Source organism: Pteropus vampyrus, unplaced genomic scaffold (genome assembly GCF_000151845.1).
Source record: "Pteropus vampyrus isolate Shadow unplaced genomic scaffold, Pvam_2.0 Scaffold247, whole genome shotgun sequence".
NCBI classification, from domain to species: Eukaryota; Metazoa; Chordata; class Mammalia; order Chiroptera; family Pteropodidae; genus Pteropus; species Pteropus vampyrus.
In genome coordinates, this window is record NW_011889028.1 from 132,961 (window position 1) to 141,346 (window position 8,386).

Sequence of the window (8,386 nt, forward strand, 5' to 3'; positions counted from 1 at the left end):
GCCGGGTGCTTCCGCTGAGCCGGTTCAGACCCTCACGATGGGATCCTGTTCATCTCATTCTCGACGTCAGAAGCAATGTGGGAGTTCTCCCTGGAGGAGGAGCGGCAGCTTAGAAGACCCCCTTGGACGTCGTAGGAGATGCTGGGGTACAGATTAAATACGTCTCGCGAACCCCAGTCGCTGGGCTTCGAGGGCCTGGACGTGACTCACGAAGGAGGTGCTTCTTGGGCGTGGGAGGTGCCTGCTCGGGGCGCCTCTGCCACAGCCCAGGCTCTGGGATGGGGACCCCGTCCACCGCCAGGGCTGGGGCCCCCGTAGCCAGGACTGCTGCCCGCGCCAGCGGGGCTGAGGACGCACTGGCCCGGTCACCTCCTCCACGTGCTCCCTCAGCTCCTCCCGCCCTCTTGAGGAGCCCCCGGCTTCTCTCCAGGACACCCTCTGCCTCATGGGGGTGTGGTCCGGGCATAGTCCCAGTAAGTCGGTCTTCAGGGTTGCAAGTGACGGGAAAGCCCACTCAGGTTGGTTTGAGTAGAATGGAGAACCCATTGGCTCACCTAAGTGACAAGTACAGGGCTCGATCTCGCCTCAGGCAGAGCTGGATCCAGGCGCCAACACAATGGCCATAGGAATGCGTCCCCGTCACCCTCGACTGTGCCCGCCTCGGTGCTGGCATCGCTCGCAGACAAGCCGTCCCCGTGCGTGCCCCTGGGACTCGCACTGGACGACCGCTGCCCCCAGCGGCACTAGCCAGGGACCGGCGGAGCTGTGTGCCCATCCCCAACCCGGTTACGGTCCCCAGGGGAGCGCACATGCAAAGGGCCACACCGGGGTCACAGGCCCACCCCTGGATCCAGAGCGGGGATCGGCCCCTGCAGACACTGAGTGAGGACGGGTGGGAGGGGGCGGCTTCCCGGAGGAGCCCGGGCGAGGGACCAGGTGCCCCCGTCCGCGCCCCCAGGCTTCACGGTCATGGCCAAAACCTTGCAAGGGCCCTGGGTCCAGGCCCGGGAAGGCACCCTGTTTTCCATCGCGCTTGTCTTTGGTCTCCACCGGGACGGTGGTGTCTGGGGCCGAGGTGGGCGCGCTTCTCTGCTGCAGGGGGGCCGCGTGGTACATCCTCCAGGCTTCACAGGGCTCTGTCGTGACTGTTCAACGCTGCCGTCGAAGCACAGAGGCGGACATAGACAGTAAGGAAACACACGGGCGCGGCCGCATGCCAATAAAACTTTATTTACAAAAGCGGGCCACGGGCAGAGATGTCCAGGCCCCCATGCCGTCACCTCACCCAGTCGTTGGCCAGCGGCCAGCCCAAGAAGACTGACCTCGGGTGGAGAGCTGGGTCCCCTGAGGAGCTGCCAGGCCGAGGCTGTCCGCCACTCACGCCTGTGCTGCTGGGCAGCGTGCTCCCCTTGGCCTGTGTCAGGCACAAGCCCCAAGAGCAAGCAGCAGGTGGGGAGGGAAAGACGTGTTTGCCCGGGGGAGAGGGACTTTGGCCGCCCTCTGGGATGGGCCAAAAGGTTTGCATTTGGGACAAAAACCTTTCAGCGCAAAGTGTGATTTTGCCCGTCGTGAGACGCTGGTGCATTCAGCTGCGGAGCGAGAAGTCGGAGGCCCTGGGTCCCGGCCATCAACGCGGCCATCGTGTTTGGGGCTGATCACACGCATTTCGACCAGTTGTATTTTTCATCGGCAGCCTTCTGGCCACCACTGGTCCCCTACAGCAGAGTGCCAGCTGCCGGCCCGCGCGAACGATCACGTTCCTCCTTACGAGCCGAGCACCTTGGCCTTCTGGCTTCTGTGCCGACCCCAGTTTCGGCGAGTCTGCCTCGGAGGGAGGGGTCCACTGTCAGAGTCTGGACAGCATTTCAGCCTCTTAAACAGACCTGGAGTGTGGACCACAGGACGATGCCGACGTGAACGGCGCCCGAGGAGGACGCCTGCCTGGGCCCCCTGCCGGGCTGGTCTCGTCTGCGGACCTCCCACCTTGCACGACCACCACCAAAGCCTGTGACGTGTGGACGGGCCCGGTGGTCACCATCTGTGACCCGGGGGTCCTGCAGGGGCTAACGACCCTACGCGGACCCCAAGCCCCCTGCAGCGGGTCTGAAGTCACTCGCCCCCCGTTGAGGACCGCATCGGGTCGTCCCAGCCTCGGGGAGGGCGGACCGGGCTTGCGATGCTGTCACCTGCGGCTGTGGCCACGTGAGGCCACGGGGCTGTGGCGCCTGACTTGAGAGTGTCATTGATGCCGCTGAGGTTGCAGAGTTCTCCGCCAGCTTGCTGGGCGCGGGCGGCCGGGTGCCGGTCCCAGGCGGCTCCGGGCGGGTGACAAACACAGGCGCGTGGGGTCTGCGCCTGGGGACACTCTCCCTGGGTGGTCTCCGGGTGAGCGTGCGCACTGAGGGTCACGGGTTTGCACCCGATGGCCTCGGAGGGCGTGCGTGCGCCGAGCGTGGGCCCGTGCAGCAGAATGCGTGTGGCCAGCATCGCCGTGGACGCGCTTCGGCTGCGGCATCGTTTCGTTGACTAGCTCACCCCCACTCCCCCCTGCCGCCCCCCAGGATAACCCATTCAGGTTTCCTCTTGGAAACAGAGCCTGGGACCACCCGTCTGGGTCCACGAGGTGTCTGGGGCTTATTGCCTGTCTGGTGGGCTGGCCAGCTAGCCAGCCGAGCGGCCACATTCTAAGCTGCCTCTGTAGGTTCTCTTTTTATGAGTCAGGGTTTTGGCTTTTTCCCTGGAGTCATCAAACTCCATTCCTCCCCACATTTCACTGCTGCCGAGTTTTGTTTTGTTTTGTTTTTTAATTTAAATGAGTTTAAATCATCTCAGCATATACCCGATGACCCTCTCCCTTGGGCTGGGTATTTGCAGGGTTGGAAGTAAACTGAACATTTAGCCATCAACGTTCCCTCTTCCTCAGTGGAGCAGGGGCCGACTGCCAGCAGCGATGGCATTCTGCCCGGACCCGGCCCTCACCCGCACGGCTGGGCTCCTGCGGGGTCTGCAGACACACAGGGCCGGGGCAGGGTGAGGGGCAGGGTGAGGGGGCAGGGTGAGGGTGCTTTGGCGCTCAGAGCGGGGACCTCGGCTTGTAAGCAAAGCCCGTTGGACGCCCTGCTGGAGCCAGGACCACGGGGTCCTTAACTGGCAGCCATCCGCTTCCTACAGTAATTCTTGGACCTCAGGCCCGCATTTAGGCAGCTTCCTGTTTGGCAGATGATTTGTGATTCATAAGGAGCAGGAGATTGCTCTTTAGATGACCTGTCTGGGTCAGCCTGGCTTGGCCCTGGGTGGGGTGGGGTTAGGAGGGACCTACGGCTGGTGTCCTGGGGGGTAGGAGGAGCCACAGGAGGGGGTGAAGCAGACGGGGTTCGCTGCCTGCCGGCCTGCACAGCGCCTGTCTGTAGACTGGCCACCTATGGCCCTCTGGGCAGATGCCGCCCACGCTACACAGCGTGGCCAGGGGAGGGGGTGAGGGCTGCGTTTCAGACCCCCTGACCCCGTGACCTCTGGGCCAGGCACAGAGCCCCTGAAACAGATGCCACTCATCATCTCTCCAGGTGCCGGCTCCCCCCACCTCGAGAGTGTCAAACACAAGACGACAGGCCCCACATGGAGTCCCTTGTGCCGTGCCCCAGGCCACCAAAACGAGACCGAGTCACGGACAGGAAATGCATCCTGGACCAGTGGACCAGGAGTCGCCTGGCCAGTGCCGGTGGGCTCGCCTGCCTGATCGGCCCCCGCCGCCCCTAGAGGAGAGAGTGGCCTCGCAATAACCAACCCGCCTATGACTTCCTCGCACCTGCCCCTGCAGCCTGCGTGGTCTCTGGTCTTTGTAGCCCCTGGGGTCCCTTTCCGCCGGCCGGACCGACGTTGCCCAACGCACGGCCCGGTGGAGAAAGCCGATGAGATCTTCCGCGTGCGCCCGGCCGAATTCTGTTTTTTTTACGGAGAGAAAGATCGATCCTCCTTGCCTTCTTCCTCATGCCCCCGCCCACGTCCCGACCGTTCTGCTGTGACGCAGGTGTCACTGGTCCCGTTTTAGAGGAGAGAGAAGAGCTTCAGAGCCGTCTTCAAGGCCAGGCAGCTGGTGAGAGGTTGGACCGGCCCGGTCGGAACCCACGGTTCCCCAGCTGCGTTTCCTCGTCAGAATCACAGGATGGGTTGCGGCTTTGCGAGGTCAAGATACTGCGGTGTCGGTCCCTCTGCGTCCCCAGCTCTGTGATAATGCCTTCGGCATAAGTCTAGCTACTGACTGCTGACCAGGCTCTCGGTAAACACCAGGTTTAAGAACTAAATGAGCAGAAGGAGCTTCTCGCCCCGTTGGAGAGATGGACACGTCCTGTTGCCTGACCGCCCTGTGTCCCCTCCCGTCTCGCCAGGAGAGGCACCCGGAGGAGAAGGAGTCTTGCCCTGAGGGCCAGGGGTCTGGAGGCCTCACTTCAGGCTGGCTGCGGATGTGCTATGTGATGCCCTGAACAAATCACTCAACTAGGTGACCAGCTCGTTCTGCTTTGCTGGGGACTTACCCGGTTTTAGCACTGAGAGTCCCCTGTCCTGGTAAGGCCCCCCTTCCTCCCCGCAGACCACCACAGCTCAAGCCTAAGATTCTATGGCTCCTTCCTGAGACAGCAGAGCACTTTGCAGAGAAGAAGGGACGGCGTCGTTATTATGCAGCTCAGACGCGTTGATTGCCGAGCGAGCCCCCCAGGGACTCCGCTAATGTGGCTAGCAAGCACGGGCAAAGGGGCCGTTCACTCTGAAAGAACTGCCGAGCGAAACGGGGTGCCATCTTCACCTCTCGGACAGGAGAAGAAAAGGCAGACGTTGAGCAGCCCGGTTCTGGCGGGAAAGGCCGTGGGGGGCGGGTCCGCCCTTTCGTTTCCTGCGGTGGGAGCGCTCGCTGGGCGTCCTCGGGGGGGGGTCCAATGGTGTCTCTGTCGGTCTTTGAACGTGTGCCTCTTCTGTCCTAGCAAATCTGGGTTTAAAACTGCGCCCTACAGAGAGACATGCATGCGTCAGCAAAGGTACGGGCGACCAGCACAGACCTTGTGCTGTTGTAAGAAAAAATTAGAACGAACCCAGGAGCCCACCAACTGGGGCGAGCGACAGAGTGAGCGCACAGGCATCCTCCCCCCGATTCCTGCCGACGGGGCGCTCAAACGCCCGCGTGCGTCGGAACCCTCTGGAGAGCTTGTTCAAACGCGTTGCCGGGGTCTGGGGTGGAGCCGGAGAGCCAGGTGATGCCGCTGGCCCCAGGAACACACTTTGGGGACCACGGATGTGGAGGGAAATGAGAAAACCTTCTCCGAGACTCACCTCGTCCGGACCCGAGAGCGGCACAGTCAGAGACAGGGAGGCCTGGGCGGGAGTCTGGGGCAGGGGTGGGGAAGGGGGGTACCCTCTGATTCCCCCTCTGCGGGCCTGGAGCCCCCCCTGCTCGCTCAGAGCATGGGCCAGGCAGAACGCGCTGGGTTCCTCAGCAAACACAAATGCCACCCATCCCTGCCAAGTGGGTCTCAGCCGAGGGAGCAGCTGGGCCTCGCTAGCAGAGACGGAGGGCGGGGAGGAGGCGAGAGGGCCAGCTGTGTTTGTTGGTGGCTCTGCTCCTCCGCGGGAAGCCGGCATTCCGGTGTCAAGGACAACATCAGATGCTTGGGGACGAGAGGAGCAGGTGTTCTCTGGGACCAAACCTTGCAAATGAGAGAACAGGTGTCGAAGGCTGCGAGGCAGAGGTGTGTTCTGAGTGGATATCGTTTCCTGCCTCCCCCTTCGACCCCAGGCCAACGCCACCCCTCCCGCCCTTCCCTGGAGTGTGCGGGCCTCATTTGGGACTTTCCCCCAGGTGCAGAGCTTGGCCCTGCCTGCCCCGTCCGGGGCGCTGGTTTGTGGCATGGTGAGGGGTATGAGGCGCGTCCTCAGGCCTCCCTGTTGGAAACCCCCTCGACCACCATCTCTGCTGGGATGCTTCTCAAAGTCCTAGGAGAGGTCAGCGGAGCGGACAGCGGGGGAGGAAGCAGCACCCCCTGCCGTGTCCCCTGGGAGGTGCGTGCGGACCCCACACGCTCTTCACACCGTGCCCCTGGACCCCTGCAGCCCACCCCGTGCTGCCCACCATCACCTGTGTCTCTCCTCCTCAGAGCAGCCGCCAAGGAAATAAATATCCACCTGGAAGCAAATGCCTCCCCCTCCCCCCCAGGAAGGCCAGGGCCGATGGCTCCACTGCTGTCCGAGGTGCTGAACCCGCCCCCACCGGGCCCTGGGGGAGGAGCCGGATCAAGAAACCCAGGCAGTAAAATCTGAACTCGCTGCCCTGGAAGCCCAGCCCCTCGGGGAGGCGCCCGGCGCTGTCACCTCCTCGCTCACGGGAAGCTGTCTGGGGCCACCTGGTCGGGGTGCAGCCGCACCGAGCACGGAGGAAGGAAGTAACGGTGAGCGGCCGGCCGTGCTGGGTGACTCACCTTCACCTGTCTCTCTTCGCTCATGAGGAGGCGGGGCGCAGGGAAGTCACTGTCGCTTCGGCCGAGTGGGTGCAGTGGGTGAGTGGAGGGGCCGTGGCTCAGACGCGGAGCCACCCAGTCCCAAAGCGGGGTGAGGTCAGCAGCCCGCAGACGTGCCCTCAAGGCTGGAGCCGACGGCCCAAGGGCTGCCGACCTGCGAGTCAGCAGGTCACACCAGGTTGCATCTTTTCTCCCTGGGACATTTCAGATGTTAAGTCTTCAAGACTCTGAAACTGTTTCGACGGCCTCCATCGTCCTCACAAGGCGCCCACCGCACGCACACGGACGAACAGGCCGCATTTACTCTCTCGCTTACGGGACAGGGACGTGAGGTAAAACAGATTGTTTCATTTCACTTGACCTCGGTTCCCAGCTCACGGTGTCCGGGGCGCCCCGCTCCCGCCTCCGCCCCCCGCCACGATTCACCCGCGAGGCTCTCCGCCTGTAATTGGTTTGTCACTTCCTGTAATCGCGAAGCCAAGAGGGAAGTTGTACATGTCGCTCCACCAATTCCGTCCTGGCTCTAATAACAGGCTGGCAGACGGGGAGGCAGATTTACAGCGGGACAGAAGTGTAATCAGATTTGGAGGTGAATGCAATAAGCAGAGATGCTGGTTTTCGCTCGGAAGCTTCTTAGATAAATGGGCGCTCGCTCGCAGGCTGTTTCTCCTGAGCAGTGGGGGCCCCTGGGGAGGAATACGTCTCGAAGGGGAGTTCGTATCCAGGGTTCCCTCACCCCCACCCCTGTGGAGGGGTGCTCGTGGGCTGGGAAGCCACAGCGGGACAGGCCTGACAGCCAGGCAGTGGGGCACGGCTTATCTGGGGCCGCCGAGAAGCTGAATTGTGGAGACGAGTGTAGGTGGGGTCCGGCCTGAGTTCTGTGGAGGCCCAGCAAGGCGGGCCACGCTGTGCCCCCGCCTTTCCAGGGGACTACAGCAAGGTTTGGGGGGCATGCTCAGCTCCAGTCAAGGGCGGTCCCGTTAGACTCTGAGGCGCACGCCGTTTCCCCCGCTTACAGGAGAGCGTGCGTGCCGGCCACTCTCCCCGCGCGTGCCGAGAACCTCGCCAGCGTCAGCACGCGGCGAGCACCCCTGTCGGCGTCACCTCCATGTGTCAGGGGGCGAAACGGGCTCCAGGCTGGTCCCATAGACGTCAGCGCGAGTCACGTGGACAGGCGGCCACGTCGTCAGGGAAATGCCAGCTGGAACCGCGGTGAGGGCGGTTGGACTTTGTAACGGTAGCGATGACGCCGATGACGCCGATGACGCCGAATGCTGGCGAGGGCGTGGGGGGCCCGGTCGGTCGTCCGTGGCAGGCGGGCACGTGGGATGAGACAGTCCCTCCAAGCAACCGTGCGGCAGCGTCTCACGGAATTAAACACGGGCTTGCCGTCCAACCCAGCACTGCGGGGTGTGTGTCCCAAAGAAATGAAAACTTACGTTCGCGCGGAAGCCTGCACGCGCGTGTTCGCAGCGGCTCAATCCACGATCGCCAACTATTGGAAGCAGTCCAAGTGGTCAGGCAAACAACTGGGGGACACCCAGGCTGCGAATGGCGAGCCAGCAACGAGGGGGGACAAGCTATCGATACATGTGACCACTCAGATGGGTCTCAAAGGAATCGAGCTGAACAGGAGAAAAATGCCCAAAAGATCACACACTGTGTGAATCCATTTATGTGACATTCTCGCAATGTCAAAGTCACAGAAATGAGAAGAAGTTCGATGGAGCTGAGAGTCAGGGGGGAGGCAGGTGGCTGTGGCGGAAGGGGACCCCCGTGGCGATGGCACTTGGCTGTGGCGGAGGTCACAGAAGTCTGCACATGTGACAGAATTTCATAGAACTACACACACACACACACACACGCACACGCACACGCACACG